Genomic DNA, 18961 nt, shown 5'->3' with positions numbered 1-18961 from the left:
GAAAGTGCATTGCGATCGTGAAGGTATCGCGTGACGTGCAATTCGATGGTTCCGACCGACAGCTCTCTCTCGGAATAGTCGGTTATCGGCCGAGTGCTGAGCCGGCTGGGTGTGTGTCTTTAGAAAAGCATTAGTGTCCGGAATTAATTGATCGCGAAAGGGAAGTGGATACCTACGAGCTTACATACTCCTATCTCTCTCGACCGTCCCTCTTCTCACTCCCCCGTCTCTCTTTCTCGCTCCTGTGCACCCTTGCCGTGCAGGGTGCAGGGTAATATCGGTACTAGTCTGTACCAGTCGATGAGCCACTCGCCGCGCTTCCCTTCCCCGGTGGTTCCTCTTGCATCGCTCGTACACACGGGCGCAACGATATAATCTGCTACTTCGTTCCTCGTGACTTCCCTCGAATTTTTGATATCAAAGTACCTTTCGACACGTATGAATCCCCCTTTTACTGTCTATCAACAAACATTTTTTCGTACATCGAATACAGATTTTATTTCAATAACCGGAAAGGGAAAGGATATGCAATCTAGAATGTGACACACTTAAACGTCTCATTTATAAATTTTAAAATTTACGAAAGCTACGAAAGAAAAATTAAAACTTATATACATATTTTTATACGTGTCTTTTTTTTTTCTTTTTTTTTTTGACGGGCACCATTCTCGAGATTTCTCAATGCCAGAGGCAAAGAGGTCGGTTAGAAGCATTTGTTTGACGAGGTCGAGAGTTATTAAGCCGAGACTGTAAACCACATCAGAGCCAGCCGGAAAGGCCCTTTGGCATATTTGCCTAACCTGCAGTCTTTTCTTATTCTTGCATCTTATTTGCTTATTAAAATTTATCATAATTCAAAGACGACAATTGTATTTAAACTAGAAGAAACCATGCGCGCGCTAAACGCGCGCTATTTTTTAAGAGATCTTAATTACAATCTACGAAAAAATAAAAATTATGCGACTTACCAATCTGCATGAAATTCAGCGGAGTTGTAAAGTTTTGTCGATGACTGTAACATAAAATGGAAAACATTAATGTAGACATGCCAGTATATTAATTAATAAAATTAATTAAAAAAAGATAAGTTTTTTTTTTAATAAAAATTTTATTTAAAAAAATTCATGCTTACTTAAAAGTTGCTCCGCCGGTGCTTGATGCCTTTTCTAGGCTCTCCTCCTTCTCTCAGTCTAGTGCTCCTTCGACGAAAGCCTTCCTCTGGATTTTTATCTGAAACAAAAAGTTATATTTTATTAGCAATAATCTAATCTCCGACTTGACAGTCGACGTTGACTCTCGTCACACTAATTTTTTATATATAAGATATAAAAAGAAAAAAGAAACTTAATATTCATAAAAAGTAAATCGGTGTGGTTGTTCGTTATTAATAAAACTCGCTCATCGATCAATTAAAAGTTTCGATGATATCGCTCCGGCGCCTTGCACAAGCATCTTTACTCTGGGCGTTACGTTACATGCGAGTTACTTGATTGCTACATTAATGGAATTCACATTTCACTCGGCGGGTTTCTCTTCATCATTTATCGCCCTTTGTATTGCGCGCTCGGCCGGGATTACTCGCTTCGCCGTAATCAGAATCTACGCGTTCTGAGCGTTATTTAGAATCGTATCTATCCATCCGTCCGCGTCTAGCTCAGCAGCCCGCCAACTATCCGAGCACTTAAGCGCAATCACGAAACCAATTGGAATCGGTAAATATCCAGCCGGCGGCTGCAAAGGCGAGATTGCTGATGGTGGAAGGGCGGCCGGGCATTCGACGGGATACGGCGCGGGCGTAAGCGTTTAGCCAGGTCGAGTAGCGGAGTTGATATCCGCCAGATATGTCCTTGGAGCATGCGAGCGTAATCACGATCGGCCGCGACGCGAGGGGGCGGCGGATGAAGAACGGATAAACGACGGATACGTACGCTCGCACACGTTTACGTGAGCATTTCCACGCGCTTAGCGTAATGGATACGCGCTTTAGTACCACCCTCCTTCACCTCCGACCTTACCTCTCTCGCCCTTTCCCTTCATCTCTCTCTCTCACTCTCTCTCTTCATTGCGTTCGCTTTCTCCAGTCCCGCACGCGCCTCTCAATCTCTCTCCCCCGTGCTATACGAATCTGCCTTTGGGCGCGATGCAAAAGCCGCGGGTCCCAAGATCCGACGTGATAAGTGGTTAAACGGCAGTAAGTAAATGTTATAACCGTGCCGTGGTGGTGCAAGCTCACTCGCTCGCTCTCTCCCTCGCTCTCTTGAAGCCGAGAGAAATCGCGGAGGCTGAGTTACGAGACGCGGGACGGTAATACGCAGCGAACACGCGGTACACCAAAGTGGCAGGGCGCATTATGGGATTGAGATTAAGCGTGAGATACGACATACGCCGCTCAGATTACGCGTGTGTAACGAAAAAGGGTGATTTCCGCCGCGGTCAGGATATCCTCCGTTTAAATCTCGTTTGCGCACGGTCGCGATTAATAACGGCGAATAATAGGTGAACTCGCCCAGCGTAAGTGATAAATCGCGCGAAGACCAGTCGAACGCGAAGCGTCCCGTAACGAAACGTTGGCGCGCGTTACAAGAATGCAAATTGGCTAGCTGCTCCAAATAAAGCTGCTCGATAGCTGACCGGGTTTAAAGCCGCTACCCTTTTCGTCTCGTTACAGCGGTGGGCGCCGCTGTAGCTATCGCGCGAGCTGCATATTTGCGATAATGCGCGAAATTAATGATTGCCGCGAGTCAACCGGGGAAAGTTTCGGGCGTTAATTTATAAAGGTAATATATCGTTGGATCTGTGCGGCGCTACGGCTATTGCCGGCGTCACCGCGCGGTTATGAATCACGTCCTTTGACAAAACTAAACGTTACGATCGCCCTCCCTGCGAAGGGAGATCCGCGCCGCCTAGGCGAACCCCGGAACGCGAACGATATTGTTAACAACTCGGCTCGCCTTAAATTATGCCCGGCGGGTAATTACAGGAAGGCACATGACATTCGTGCATGGAAATAATTAATTCTCGCAATTACGCCCGCTTCTGCCTTCCCGGGATCTCTCGGCCTACTTCTTCGTCGTGTCCGCGAATTTGCGCCCTTCCCCCTCGCAAGACACAAGTCTCACTTGTCTCGACGATACGTTTCTTCGTTACTTTTTACTTACTCATTATTAACATCACGGCGTTGTTATTATATACGTTTTTTTTTCTTTTTCTGATTGCAGGTAAATAATATATTGCGTTGCGATCGAGTTTCGTTAGCCAGAACACTTACTTGCGACTCCAAGGTCTCTCGACGGGTGGTAAGTCAATTGATCTGTCATTTTAGAGTACGTCGTGTTTTAATTTTCCTTCACAGCTATGCCAAGTCCGATATCTCGTACAACTCGCGTTTGAATATTCCATAAGATGCCTCGCTCGTTTATGCCAACTGCATTTATAAACGCAACTATGCATTTTTACAATGGATTTTAAAAAGTAATGCAAATCTCATATTTCCCGATGATATCTTTTTTTTTTTTTTCTTTCTTTCGAATTTTTTTTTTAATAAAAAATTTACACGGCAAGGGTCGAACGAAGTGTCAATCGTGTAAGCGTGCGTTTTATCGATCGCAAATCGCGGAACAGCCGCAGTTCTCGATCGTAATCGACTTCGCGCGCGGTGACGTCGATGCCGGCTCGTTTTTAAGGAGCACGAAAGTGGTCTCCGCTGCGAAAGAGCGGAGGGCGAGCCGGGAGCCCGCGGGTCGGGAGTAAATTAGTAATTAGAAATCTGATACAGGGTAAGGTAAGTCGGTGTTGTTTCGGCATCGCGTGGTTCTCCGCGTCGCGTGGACTCCTGCGACAGGCACGGCCTCGCGTGACGCGACGCCCCCCTATCAGCTCTGGCCGCAGGGGCGAGCATACGGGCAATCGTTCCGAGCGGGACGGGGGGGCGGAGGAGGAGGGGGGCAAAGGGGACGCCGTCCTGGAAAACGTAAGGGATGACAATTATGCCCTACAGGTAATTGCCAGGTTGCAGCTAAACGGAGCGCACGCCCCGGCTCGCCCTTCCGCGCCACCTGAAACGCGAGCTTTCGCCAGAAAATCATGGGCTTTAAAAAGCGTCACGCTCTCCTCCGGCGCTCTCCAATTTATCGCGGTTTTTTGCCCCCTGCGCGATTTTTTCCTCGCGACTCGCGAATTTATATAATAAGAATACCGCTCGCCGCGTTAATTATTTAATTTTCGAGCGCAACTCGCGTGTGCTGCACCGAAGCCTTCTTTTTGTGTATAGGCACTTGCATAATTTTAGTTTAAATTCTTTTTCTTTCGCGAATACGTTATATTTGTATTACCGGCGACATAAATACAATACTATACGTAGGCATTAGGAATACATAGGGAAAATCGCGAAACTTTTGCAGCGAATTTCACCGATAGAGCTATATACTTCTATTCCTCGTTGCTGCCTGTTTCTCGAGTGTGTACGATTCTATAGAAACGTCGTAGGTGTAATATTATGACGTAGTGCGTTCACTTTGAACTCCGCATACGCATGCATTAACATGACTCTTGCATGTGTGCATAAACTTCGTAGAAATATTAATAACGAAGCGGGTCAAGGAAATTGCAGCCTATGGCTCGGCGTTCGTTCATTCAACCGGGAATTTCTTGTGATTTCTGTTACAAAGGGGTGTCCATTAGCGGTTTCGGAATCACGTTGGAAAAATAACGCGCTCAAAACACTAGTCTCATCGCCGTCTCGAGAACTGTCAGATCTGCTCTAGTTTTCCCCAGCGACCGGCAAGGTTCTCCTTTGTTGTTTTTAAGATTACTCTGCGCGGAAAAAGAATCAAAGCGTACAAACGTCTCAGAGAAAATCTTTCGTGCAGTCGGCGACGCTCCAGCGCAACATTACATATATATATATATATATATATATATATATATTTATTCTATTATTCCCTTTGGAAAACAGAATCTTGCAGTTGCAAACTTCCGTCGAACGCTTTTATCAATACCGCGCGGCGTATAGCTCGGTGTTCAAGCATCGCTTAGGCGACGGGGTACGAGAGCTCGTGGAAAGACGAGGGTCAGAGGTTGCCGAGCATCGGGGCGTGTCGCGACGACAACGTAGCCGAGGCATTCTCGCATTCGCTTTCGCCGCTGTTCCCTTCGGCGACGACGACGACGACGACGACGATCGTTCGGAAAATTAGTTGCAAATGTGTGTTATTTTGCTGGTAGAGCGGCGCACCGCGGGAGCGCATACGCCCGGCATGCATTATGCACGCGGTCCCTCTAGAGGCTGCCGGCCGGCCGACGCTTGTTTCGCACGCGCTTTTTCCCACGTGCTTGTAAGCCACGTAGCCCGATCGGGCTATGCCTTTATCTATACGATGCACGTATCGCAGAATGTGTGTACGTGGTGCGGGGATACCGGTCTCTATACACGTCCGTCTGTCACCTTTACACCAGCTCGACGCGGCCGATTCTACGTCTCGGCCACGTGGCTCGTAAAGACCGATGGACGAAGGCTTGCGTCGTCGCGTACGAGTTTATCCATTCGCCTGTATACCGCGATCAGTATGTTTTAAACCTTGGCACGCTTTGTTTTGCCTTACGTGTCGCAACGCGTTCGGTAATTTTCGCGCTAAACCAGCCGCGGCTGACTTACGTGGCTGCAATGGTTGAAACGGGCCCGTTGGGAGACCGCGGACCGCGGTCACGGGGACTTTAATCCGTACTCTGAGATGCGTGAAATACCGGCAGTGTAGTATCTTGACCTTTTACATATAGTTGAAGCAGCTTTATATAATTTTAAACAGTCGGTTTCGAACAAACAAACTGTTGAATCTCACTGATAGTGTTTTAACGTCGAGCTTAATGATATCCGAAGAAGTGTTTCACATGTAAGTATTAATCGCAATGCGTGTGCATTAATGTTTTTTTTATTTTTTTCTTTTTTTTTTTTAACGCTAGAATATTTAGTCGTTCAGTTTGATTTGGACGCGAGGTAAGGAGACCCCGCACACGGTCTTTCGCCGAGCACCTTGGCGTGTTCCTGCCCCGAGACCTGCAATTAATTTTATATTTTGTTGCCGCGCACCAAGCTTGCGGACATTTAAAAAGGGCTTCATGTCTGCCGCTTTCCGTTCGTGCTCACGTTGGTCTCGCGAGGGGAGCGCGACTGAAAAATGGGAAAAAATGGGCGCGACGCGCGGTGTGATGTCGTGTCGTTCGGCCGAGTGACGCTCGCATGCCAGCCGGAGAATTACCGTCGAGTGGCTAGAGTTACTGGCGGGAGAACACGTATAGAACCTGACGCGTTCGCATGACGGATGTCGATTCGATAGCTCGATTTCATCCGGCCCGCAATTCCGATGCCACCCCAACACCCCGGAGAAATTTTACACCGATCGATCGCGATTATCCTCTCCTCGCTGGTCGCCGGAAATGCGCTGGAAATCGCCGACAAAATCCAGATATTTTCATGCGAGATTCAGTCCGCGATATTTTTCCAGCAGAGAAGTCAATGATAATTGATAAGGGGAGCTTTCTCTTTTTTTTCTTTTTTTTTAACGTAGATAGTATACGGATATTATATATTTTTTAATTCCCTTTCATTAGCAATAGATGGTTTTCAGATATCAGATCGTAAAGGTTTTTTTTTTTTTTTAATGTTTTATTTCTAAAAAGAAAAGAACCTGTGTATATTGATAGAAATGCTATGTAGCTCCAAACTTAATGGCAAACGATGACACAGAGAACACAAAATGACAGAAGGGTTACGCACTTTTAAACTTTTATACATCACGAACGATGCAGTATTCATTAAAATAAGGTCAGAAACGGTATTATTAGGACGATTATGCGCTTTTGCGAGCACCCTTCGGTAAGACGACGAGTATTCTTTCGCGTGAACGCCGCTCTACCGACGAGATAGGGTTACTCTGTCCTGCGCATGGAATTGCGAGCTTGTATGGTCATTATAAAGCCATTAATCATATAAATAGGGCGAAGGAGGCAGGACCGGAGGGTGGTATCCGTTGTTCAAGCGAGGACGGTCAAGTCGAGTGAATTATCGATAACGCAGACCTTCGAGTTTCCTGCAGCGAGACCGACGATACGCTCGCGCCTATCAATTATTCGATCTGCGTGTGCACCTTTGCTCGTCCCTTGTAACCACCCTTTGCCGTGCACTACTTATATTTTGATTCGCCGGAATCGAGCTGATCGATAATGATATTGCCGATAAGTCGGACCGTAATTTCACAATTCTCATCGTAACTCGATGATATACATGAAATCGAGGTCTTTGACTCTCGAATGATTCAGTAAAATAATTTTTGTGCGGTCGACGTCTGCGTTCTACTCAATATTTGAATTAAACATTTTTACTTGCATGTGAAGATTGGGTCTCTTTTTTTTTTTTTTTAGTTATTTTTGGTTTTTTTTGTTAATTACGGACATTCTCAAACGTCACCTGTTTGCGCGAGAATTACTTGAGAACAGCGCGGCTATATTACGGGATAAAGTGAATCATTAAGTTAGCGACATGGACTCACTTCTTTGGCGTTGTACGAAGATGCCCTACTCTCAGACAACTCTTAGACGGAGGATGAGAAGCGTTGCGGCGGGAATCGTGGGCTGGGGCGGGGATTACTCATCCGACCGAAAGGAGATTCCACTAAGCTTTCAGATTTTACCCTCTTAGCCAACCAAGGATTATAAAACGCAAATACGTCCCGTGATTAGTGAGGATAAAGTAAACATCGGCCCTCCGTCGCGGTTGTTGCTCGTGCGAGATATTCCGAAGGCGGCGGTGGTGTCGCAAAAAAAAAAACGATATATAATTAAATTAAAAAATTAAGGAAAAATGGAGCAACGTGCTTACATCTCGACTTCACTTCTTAGACCGCGTGAATTTTTATTACGTTAAAAAGGAGAGAGAAAGAGAGCAAGATGTTCCTCGCGGCGTTATCCGTCTTGCGTTTCTTTGCGATATGATTGATTATCTCCTCTCCGTTACGACGACGATTGTTTTTGATGGATCGGACGACTTTGAAATTATCGATACCTTAGACGCTCGCGTCGGAGGCCTAGTGGGCCGAACGGGATCGGGTCCGAAATTCGATATAATTTCGAGGGTAATTTCAAGATAGCCACTTTACGCGGATAAACTGTGGGAAGATAGAACTTTAGAGCGCGGGGAAGCCTCAAGCATCCTACGGAAGTCTGGCTCTAATTAAGCGGCCCCTACCCCTGCCACGGCTCCTTCACTCATCATCTTTCATCTCGCTCTGCCTGCCCCGCCGTCATCCTCTTCGGTTCCTCGGCATCCTCGCGGAGGTCTGAGGTGAAGGTAAGCATCCGTCCCGCGTGTTATCATATTCCTGATTGTTATGTCTTCGCTGACGATACCCTGCTACTCGTGTTTTCTCTCTTCGCTCCTCTCTTTTCATCTCCATTTTCTCTCCCTGCATCTTACCGCCGTTTGCCTCCCCTCCCTCCATCTTCTCTCTCTTTCTCTTTCTATCTTTTTCCCCCTCTCTATTTCTCTATCTCGCTCTTAAATTATTCGGCTCAATAATTTCTACTCTGCAACGTTCTTTCTCTCGATCTCTTTCTACGTATCAGTTTCGTCCGCGTGTTTCGCTTCTTCATGGCTGTCTGGCGGTACAAGAGAGCACGAGCTCCTAATTAAATTCCACTCTTTCCTAGCGAGTCTTTTTTTTTAGGTTTTCTCAACCGCACCTTAATTGCGCGGGAATCGAGATGGCTGTTGCCCTCATCAGCCACTCGGCACCGATTCTCCGTTCGCGTTCTCCTTTTCTCTCCTGCCTCTCGTAGCCTGTTCTCTTAATTGGCGCATAATTATGTAAACAATTCCGACGTCGACTCCGACTCCGACGCTTAGCCACAAAGCTACCCTCTGTCCCCTTCACAGCAAATCTCAAAATTAGCTTGAAATAAAGTTTCAAACATAATTCTTTAGTACGTAAAAAAAAAAAAAAAAAAAAAAAAAGAAAATGAGAAGTTTACGCGTGTATAAAAAATTGATTGGAATCGGCGATGATTTAATTGTCGCACGTAATGTTGAAATGTGAGCTGAGATAGAGGCGAGGGGGTAACGAGCTGGTCGTTTAATCACATTATACCGATATTTCACGCGAGTTTATTGCTCGCGACTGAAGATTAACAAAAATTCAGCGCGGCAATGATCTATTTACGACGGATTGGGGGTTGGTTAAACGAAAGGCGGATGGTTCAGCGAGGCGAGAAGGGGGCGGGAGGAGGGGGCGGGAAGGGGAGGGTGAGCCGTGCTTGCGGCAACATTATCTAAAATTCAAGCTGTAATTACTTTGCTGGGCGGCGCTCCGCTTGATTTATAGTCATCGCGCGATGCAGCTGCGTGGGTGTAAGTAATTAAAAATGTACCATCGCGTGGAACGGCACCCTCCCCCCCGTCTCGTAGGAAGACGGTTCAGTGCGGGGATTCGAGGGTGTGGGAATTGGGGATTGCTGCTTTTCTCAAACCTCCGTGTATCGTCCCGCGCAATGGACGAAAATAATCGACCGAAACTTCCAGCTATAATTTTCCGGCGGGAATTAAAGCGAGGGAAATGCATTACGTATCCGGTAATATAAGAGTAAGAAACAATTTTTTTTTTTTTATTTGCAATTGGAAACGAAAGACCGGATTTATATGTCGATAATAATAATTTTGTTCTCGTGTAAAAAAAAAAAAATAAAATAAAGTAATAATTAGATAGCATTTTATGATTTTATAACTTGTATAAAATTAAACACGTGGCCGCTTGTCAGAAATGGTTACTTCTTATGCAATCATAACGATTAACCGTCCTCGAAAACGTACGGCGATCAATTCAGTCCGGAGTTCGGAAACCGAAGGTGGCTGTGGCGGTTAGCTGGCACAGTCTCCAGGTTAATTGGCCATTCATGGTTAATTTAGTCCGGCGTGAGCCCCGTTAGGCGGCGGAGAAGACCCTTTCGACCCTCGGGAGACCGGCTCGTCGATTTCGCATTCGTCTCGCGACGGTGTCGGTGAGTTCTATCAATCGTCGGTACCGATTCGGTCGGTCGAAACGTCCCCGGCTCCCCGTAATTCTCGGTTTTCGCAATTGCCGTTTCCAAAAACGATTCGCAAACGCATCCGCGCCGAGTGTATTAATTAATCCGAGTTTCGCCGTTAATGAGCGTACGAATAAACGCTTCGTGGCTCTTCGCCGAGGCAAACTTGCGAATCGTAACAGTTGTTACGAAGATAGTGGTCTGCGAACGAAGTGAAATGCAGATTGGGGAAAAACGCGCCGACGAGAGGGGTCGGCCGGGATGATTGCAATTCGAAAAGTCGGTGCTCCCGCGTGCGCTCTCCGCCGATCTGTTTTCGCGGGTAATTAAGAGCGCTCTAATGAATGACCGCGTTTTTAACAACCGCCATTCGCGCGCCGTTCGGGATCCACGTATTTTCGAGAGGAATTTTTTTCGATACCCGAAATAACTCGCTGGGGAGATATTTTCACGGCATATTGCGCTACGTCAATATCTTGAATCGCAACATTACTCCGTTTTTCGTGAATGGTGAAAATTACGAAAACACCGTGCCCGAAATCGTTCGCAACAGTCGCGTGTAGTAAATTACGAATCGCTTTTAATCCTCGGGAACTTTCACCGAAATCGGAGTAGTAAGAAATTAAATAATCAACGCTTCGTTAAGACGTGTAAGTAGCGCGCGATATAATTCTTCGAGATTTGAAATTTGAATTCGGAATCGTCGGGTTAGGACGGGAGGGGACGGCAGCTCACTTTGGCGACGTAGAATTCAAGAATACCTCGGGGAGATTACTAATGCGGGCTAACTACGGCCAGGACCTCTAAGACGATGTCGGAGGATCTCCCAAGGAAACTCCCAGTCGTTATTGCATTCTCGTATGAGGGTGGTTGCAAGATAGGACGCGAGAAAGAGAGAGAGGGGGAGAAAGAGAGAGACTGAGGTAAGGAAAGTGGAGGGTACGAGGGAGTTAGACAGTGGTGTACGTGGTGTTCGCGTTACCTATAACCTATTCCGGACGCGTCAGCGCATGAATGAACTTCTCCCGGTGGTTGCTTATCCACTTTCGTACGTGTTCCTCTAAGCGCGACCTGCGACGGACTCTAGCGAACCCGTCTTCCAAGTTATTACTTCGCCGGCGAATCCGCGATTCTGTAGACTGCGTGTGTACGCCCGTTTCGCTTCTACTCTTCTCCGGATCTTCGCGGAGCCGGGGACGACGGGTCCCCGAGACTTCGAATCGGCGGAGACAACTTTGTTGCTGCACCGACGACACAGTTGGAATCTATGCATGAGCCGATAGGACGCGAAATCTGAAGGCGTCAGACGCATCGAGCATATCGTTATCGCGACGAGAATAGTATCTTGATTCGCTGGAGCTTTAATAGAAACGTAAGGTGGAAATAAAGTTTAACTAAATTCACATATATATTTAGCTCGACTTCAAATCGAATCAATTCTTCAAAAATTAGCAAAGAATTTTGACGCTCGGGACTAAATTTAAATTTTCTAATAATAATACGACGAGCTTCAATTAGCGTAGCGGTATGAATATTATTTAATAATGACATAGCGAGTCTCGACTTGAAGTATAATACGTATTAACGTTTGGATTTGCAAACTAACTTAATTATTAATATTGCTCGAGCGGTCAAGACGTAATTCGGGTTAATGATTGGGTGGTCAGGCAAGTCGAGTCCAACCTTATGCGAGGTCTTGCGCGTGTCTGACCAGATTCAAAATCGAAATGGGATAGGCGACCCCAGACGCCGCAATTCACACATTGAATGCCATCCGGATCCTCGGCGTCTATACCCACTTTCGAGACCCTCGTCCACGGTTTCCTCGTCGGTCGCGTTATCTCGTATCGGGACGTGGAGGAGGAGGAGGGAAGCTGGTGGGGAAACCACTTTGGTAATCTTCGAGTTTACAAGACGCAAACAGCTTAGGTGGTAACGCACCGATAAGATCTGAGTTTCTCCTTTCTCGATATACCACTGATAGCCGTCGTTAGGCCGCGGTTAGGACTTCAGCAAACCTCTATAGAACCTGCGCCCTTTGGCCTAGTCCGTTCGGTGTTTTGCTATCTGACATCTTGTGTACTTTGGTCAATGATAAGGAATCTTCAGGTTCAATACCGCTTACGTTTGAAGATCTCTTAGTCCACGAGAAGTTCAAGATAGTATTAAATAGCTGCGACTTAATAATTCGTACGTGTACTTTAAAATTATCAAGAAATTAAAAAAAAAAAAAAAAAAAAACTGTCGAGAAAAATTTATATTATACTTCGATTTAATTGTTCAGATATTTCGTAAAATGTCGTATTAATTCATTTCGTAAATATCAGCTTTATTATTTTTTTTTTTATAATACTTTAATATTATTTGTAGTAAATAATCTTTTAACGAGAGTTTAGTATTTTTAATTTTAAGGGACTTAAAAGGTTTAGATTTTTAAAGATAATTGCATTGCTCACGTGTAATTCGCCTTAATCGCCGAGACAAGCTTACTAAACTACGCGACGGCGTGGGCTTTCAGTTTAATATATGCCGTAAGCCGCAAGAAACCTCCTTGGTATGTCTCGCGGCGTGTGCGAGAATTTATCCTACGGTGGCGTTCTTTTTCCCATTACCAAATGCAAATATGGGTCTAATTTTAATTTTACGTGTATTAAAATCCGGAATCTCTTGGTTACCCAGCTGACGGAGGAGAAGACGAAGAGGAGGAAGAAAGAAGCTCGCTATCGCGGGATAAGAAAGGATCGCGTAGGGTTGCTACCCTTCGAGGGGGAGGGGGGAGGGAGGAGGGTTCCGTTGGGATTAGTTGGAAAGCGATTTCATCCTCGTGGGTGGTTGCAGCGAAGAAAACGTCCCCTCTCTCTTCGCTCTCGTCGTGTCGTCTCGCCTCGCTTTGGCGGAAAGCCGGGTGAAAACCAAAGCGCGAAATTAGAATACAAACCCATCAGTGGCGGCGTTGGTAACGTTAGGAGCTCTCGTGAGGAGAAGGACAGAGCGAGCGTGCGAGCGAACGCGTGAGTAAAGGAGGAATCGAACTGAGACAACAGACAGATTTCGAAGGAAGCCGCGCTTTCGACGAGACTCTAATTTACATACGCTCCATAAGATAGCGGGGAGCATAAGAGAATCCGCGCCGCTCCCCTGGAAAATATTGTAATTGGTTGAGTCGCTCCGCGACGAGGGATGGAGCGTCGATGGCGAACGGTACGTTGTCCAGACGTGCTCTCGAGTCTCTCTCAAATTTAGTTTTGTCATTCAGAACGGTATAGATAGCGGCAAATCCGAAGGAAGAGGTACCACGACGTGTAACAGAATCAGTTTGTCGCCCCGTCGTTGTAATTCACGTTACAGACGGGGAAGGTCTTTTTACCGCTAATGGACGTTTATTGCGATTGCTGCGACAGCTGTGTTCATTCGACCGGCAATCGAAGGGCCAGGTGGGCGGACAAAGAAGCCCGATCCTCGGTTACTGGGCGGAGGTCCAGACGGAAAGTTTCCAGTAGCTCGGAAGCCTAGACGACCGGCGGAAACTTTGGTTCCTGATGGTTGCTTGGTTAGCTAGAAACTCGGTGAAGCCCAGTCAGCGTCCGCGGGCCCACGGTCTTCTCCGTAGTCGAGGTCGTCGACGGCGTTCACGTGCATGCGATTCTCTTCCTTGTTCTCGCCTCTCGTTCACGTCGACGATAATTACCGCGGCGACCGCTTTTGTCCGATTTGGATCGCCAGGGTTTCCTCCCGCGCGTTCGTGGATGCCTTTGTTGAACGGTAAACGGAAACTCTCTCCGCGCGATTACAGTCGCCACGGATGAGAGGAAAATTTTCGGGCCGCGCGCGAACTTAAAGTTCCTCTTTTAAGCGAAAATCCGTAATGCATAAAGATCGTTGGTTATCGGAAAAATTTCGTTGCAATATACCTCGATGCTTCGAACTGCGTTTATTCTATTGAAATTTTATTATATTAATTTGCTCTGATTTTTATATCGCTATTAAATACGTTTTTTAGAGATTTTAAATCACTTCGGTAAATATTATCGTATCATGATCAAGTAATCGCTTTATTTTTTCGTTGAATATTATATGCGAAGCTTTATCGTACCTGACATACTGATGCGAAATATGAGAAGCATCCGTGTGGGCACGGTGTTGCGTGCAACATAAAGTATGCATCTGGAAAATATATTTTGGGGAAAACGGCTTTCTCTTCCCTTCGGCTTACCCGGAGAGACCGGGGATATGAGATAATAGTCGCTTACCCCGTAAATATCCTTCTACGCGTATAGGTCCGTATCTTATAAATAAAATAGTGACTCTTAAAAAATAGGGGAGTATTATTAACTCGCATTAGAGGGTGGTCTTTCACTGGCGTCGTGGCTTCCCACCCCTCCTCCCCCCTCCTTCTTTTTCGCTTCTATCGAGGGCTGGGATCATATCGAAGACGCAGCTGATGCCGTGGCACCGCAGGCTCGTAAAATAATCCTCCGCGCGGCGCAACGGATTAAGAAAGTGGAGAGACGCTGCGTACGTGCGAAAGAAACGCTTGCACCGAGAAAGGACGGTCCTCGCGGAGAACGGCAGCCTCCGTAAGCCGTAATGTAGCGATATCTTTCAGAAGTTCCGACAAAGCGTAAGCCCCGTTGTTTAGTTGAATCACTTAGTCCCTCGAGAAAATTTGAGTTACCGTCGAAATTTTTGCCGATAGGAAATGAAAATGATACTTCGGGTCGGTTTATTCGCGGCTCTAAATAGTTTACAGAAAAAAATTGTATGCGCTTTTTTTTCTTTTTCCTCTTTTTCTACAATTTTTTTTATTAAACGATTTAAATGCGTGGAAATAAGTTGTAATAAAAAGTGAAATTAATGCGCGCAGACGGAAACGTAGCGAGAAAGATTTGTCTTGTTCAATAGGTGACGATAGCAGCAGGCAGAGACGCCTTTTCGTTCCTTTTAGCGGCTGTCGAGATATTCCGTCGGCGGATCTCTGAAGCCGTGATGCCGACTGATATGATCTTTTAATGGTCGCTTTGTGGCTCGATCCATCGTCGAGATCTAAGAAGGCTGGCAGTTGGCTGGCACAAGCTTCTCTACCTCGTCGTCTTTGTCGTGCAAGCACCAGGAACGTGACTACTTCCTTTTACATGGTATCTTCTTCCTCGCTCCTTGGGTGAAGCCTCGTCCCTCCCTCTCGTTAACGAAGCGAGAGGACCGGCAGACCGTCCGACCGACCGGCGGCTGTGTCGGTGCTTAATTTTCCCCTCGTAATTACGCGGGTAGAGCGCGCAAGACGAAGACCAAGCATTGTACGAAGGAGGGTGCGGACCGTGGGGAACTAGCTCGTATATCCGACGTAGCTACATGCCTACCCGATGTGTAGAACTCCTGTCGAATCTCCTCCGTTACGGAGCAGAACGCGACAAATTTTAAAGACGATTACAGCGTTCTCGTCGCTACGATTTCCCGTGAAAATCTGATTTTACGCAAGAAACTAAAAGCTCGATTTTATTTTAATTGATTTTAATTAAAAAAATTAATTTAGTTTATAAAATATATTAAAATATTTTTTTTTTTTTACTTTCCAAATTTTTTGCGATTATTAAATTATCGCGAGAGAAAAAAATTTAATTCGATTCAATCAATTAATCGATTAAAATAAAGGCGGGTTTTATAGTCGCGTACGTTTATGTGAGTCTTAGTCACGGTGACTACGGGGAAGGAAAGCAGACTTGCAGCCGAGGCTGGGTCGTCGCATGAATTGGCTATTAGTAGTTCGAAACAGTATGCTCTAATGGCGACCTGTTGGCCTTTGCCCGCGTCGTTGGACCCACCCACACCCGTTCCCGTCGGTCGTCCTTCATTAGTGCGAGGTCTTGCCTGATAGAGCGCGACGGTGAATAGCGGCGCGACTGAGTTTAAAAGCCATCTTCAGTTTGACGAAATGGACAAAGTGTTCCGAGGGTAGTCTTGGACTGGAACTATTACCTGAAAATTGCTATCTTTGACGGTACCGATGGCCCATTGTTGCAACGACGAACGACGGGACAAGTTTTAAATTCGTATCTACGTGATGCAAGAAATAGCGAGGTACTTCTTAACCGATCGCGTTTATATATCACCTTATTGTTACGAGAAGGAGATAAATGATAAAGCGCTCTCCTCTATATTCTCATTGCAAAATTTCTTCGTTCACCGTGAATGCAGCTTCCTCTGTGTTGTGCGACGCTGCAAAATTCCACGAATTGTTCGCGCTGCTTCAGCTATTTTTGCAGACCGGCGCAAGATGTTAACCAGAGCGGAAGAATCTTTTTAAAAGAATGCAGGCGGAGCGGCAATGCAATCCCACCCACGAGCCAAGAAAAGACAGGATAGGAGGTTGAGGATTTTCTCAAAGGGTTTCCGTTCACTCGTTCGCCCTTTGTTTCGTGATGCCGGCTTCATAGCGGCGAAGCTATTGACTCGTTCTGCCTGGCATTTCCCTCCTTTCTTTGATTTCCCCTTTGTAGGAAGACACGCGGAGACTCGATAATGGCGCTGAAATATTACACGGCGAATCTGCTCGCCGCGCGATCCGAATTCCGTTCGTGCAACTCTTTTTTTTTTATTTGATTTTATTTATTTATTTTTTTTTCTAAGCAATAAGTACGAGACTGTGCCATCCGTACGATAATTATCTCATTAAGCTTGACAAGGCGATCGAACATCTTTACGTTAATCTAAAATTTATAATATTTCTTTGCACAAAATGGTCTATAAAGGACAGATTAAGCGAAACGTTTGTTCCGATTGTAATTCTATAAGATAATCGACTCGAGCTGGTATGTGCGTGTGCGGTTATCATACGCTACGTTGAACTCTATGGCATCTCCCGGCATATAGCTATTTCTCTACCGCTTTAGATCAATGTTTTGTGAATGATGCCGCTCGCGGATGACGTGGGATTTTACCTCTGACGTTTCACGGTGCGTTTATTTTTTCCATGCTGCGGCGACCGATCGGGAGATTTCTATTTCTGTCGCGTGACGCTTCCTCAACGTTCATCTTTGGATTTTGCCGGGGACGAGACCTCTTTCCGCCTCCGCGCCGGTCGTTACTCCGATAGAATCCAAAATCCTGGTGTCTCCGTCGTCTTGCCGCGAGTCTGGCACTCTTTAAATCGAAGCGATATCTAGGAGATCCCTGCAGCGTCGTTCTACAGGATTCCCTACGTCTCGAGAATGTCCGCACGGAGTTTTCGCAATACGTCCTCGGCACAGCCAGCGCTACCCTTTCCCTTAACGTCCAAAGTTTTCAAACTACAACGTTCAATGGGAGTCTCATATATATATATATATATATATATATATATATATATATATATATATATACGGTACACCCCCCTTGACAACTCTCGTCCGCCCGTCCGTTCTTCCTGTTCTCTCCGTGCTTCCGTCTCCCTTTTCGCCGGCCTGCACTACGCCGAAACTGACACTGACGCTCGAAGAAGCGCCGGACTCCGAGAATTGGCTGTGCGTGTCGGCCAAAACAGTTTTATGGGCGCGCGATGGCCCGAGGAATTTCATTTATCGACGCACCGTTCAATGCGTGGCAATGATCGTTCGAAAAGTGGCGACTTACTTTGCGATCTTAAATCTTTACGCGTCGTTATATGGAAATCAGCTAATTTTTCTGCGCACGCGGGATCTCTCTTATTTTTTTACATTAATTTATATATATAATTGTCTGCGTATTACTCTTGTTAGAGCAAATTTCTGCGAGTGAAAAAGATTCTTATCAACGAAACGATGTGGGAGAACTCGTTCTGAAATTTCACCGACGGCTCGCGAAGTGCGACCCAAGGAGCGCTCGCCTGATACGACTACGCAGAGATATGACGAGACGGGTCTTCCCTTTCTCGTTGGGTGGCTGGCCGTCCTTTGTTGACGGCCTCCACCGTTTCACGGAAACAGTCGCCAGGAAGCGAGCTAGCGCAACGAAGAGGACGCCCACTACCGTGACGTCATACACGACTGACTTCATCTCGTTATGTTACGTTCCTCGACGAGACGTCGGATGCAGGAAGCCTATCATTTCTCTCCGTTTCTCTTTCTACCTCTCTGTCTATCTCTCTTCTCCCTCTGATCCTTCCTCTTGTCTCATCTTTCGTTTCACATCTTCATCATTCCCGTTGGCTTTAGCAGCGTTCTTTATTCACTCATTTGCATAATTTTTTTTTTTTTTTACATTAATTAATTGAAATTCAATTATACGTAAAGTTGACGAAAGATAAATAAAGAAAGCAGCGTTCTTTATTCACTCATTTGCATAATTTTTTTTTTTTTTACATTAATTAATTGAAATTCAATTATACGTAAAGTTGACGAAAGATAAATAACGCGGTTATACGTGACAGTCAAAACGAGAAATATACATGCCGATTTCGATTAGATAGCTTAACGATCTCGCGTTTGTCTGTCTTAAGTCCGAGGCGCGGCTAAGTAGGTGTCCGAACACGAGCAGCCCGGACGAGAAAGTGGAGAGGCGGGAAAAGAGAGAGCGAGAATGTGACTCAGGTCGTCGTCGTCGTCGTTGTTGTCGGCGGCACTGTGAATTTATGGGGCCGTAACAGCGACAAGTGGTTCACAAGTCGCCGGTGGCATCACCGTTTGGCGCCCACCCCGTGAAGAAGGGCTTTCTCGTTTCGCTCTCACCTCCCTTTTGCCCGGAACGAAATAAATTGGGTTTACCGAGAAGGAGACATCTCGTTGCTTCCTCCCCGTCTGCGGACGACGCCGTACGGGATTTACCGGTAACGTCGCCGACTTTATACGGTCTCGCGCCGTTCCCCGTGTCACATCAGCGAGATAATTACGCATCCTCCGATAGTTACACCGGGATTTTCCGCGTGAGCGCGCACGCTGCA

General features: G+C 46.1%; 1 protein-coding gene across 7 annotated transcripts in view; it reads left to right on the top strand.

The window, feature by feature from the left end:
• LOC139103435 (myelin transcription factor 1) overlaps nt 1-18961 on the top strand; it is a 246360-nt gene that overhangs the window by 104185 nt on the left and 123214 nt on the right. For 3 of the 7 annotated variants that reach the window (XM_070658090.1, XM_070658088.1, XM_070658089.1), the window contains exon 2: nt 3219-3296. The exons of the other annotated variants lie outside the window; for them this stretch is intronic. The gene's annotated coding sequence lies outside the window, so the exon portion shown is untranslated. The remainder of the gene's footprint in view (nt 1-3218; nt 3297-18961) is intronic. 7 annotated transcript variants of the gene reach the window in all.

This window comes from Cardiocondyla obscurior, linkage group LG06 (assembly GCF_019399895.1).
Source record: "Cardiocondyla obscurior isolate alpha-2009 linkage group LG06, Cobs3.1, whole genome shotgun sequence".
Taxonomy (NCBI): Eukaryota; Metazoa; Arthropoda; class Insecta; order Hymenoptera; family Formicidae; genus Cardiocondyla; species Cardiocondyla obscurior.
Note: the sequence above shows the minus strand (reverse complement) of the source record. Positions and strands in the feature narration are given on the sequence as shown.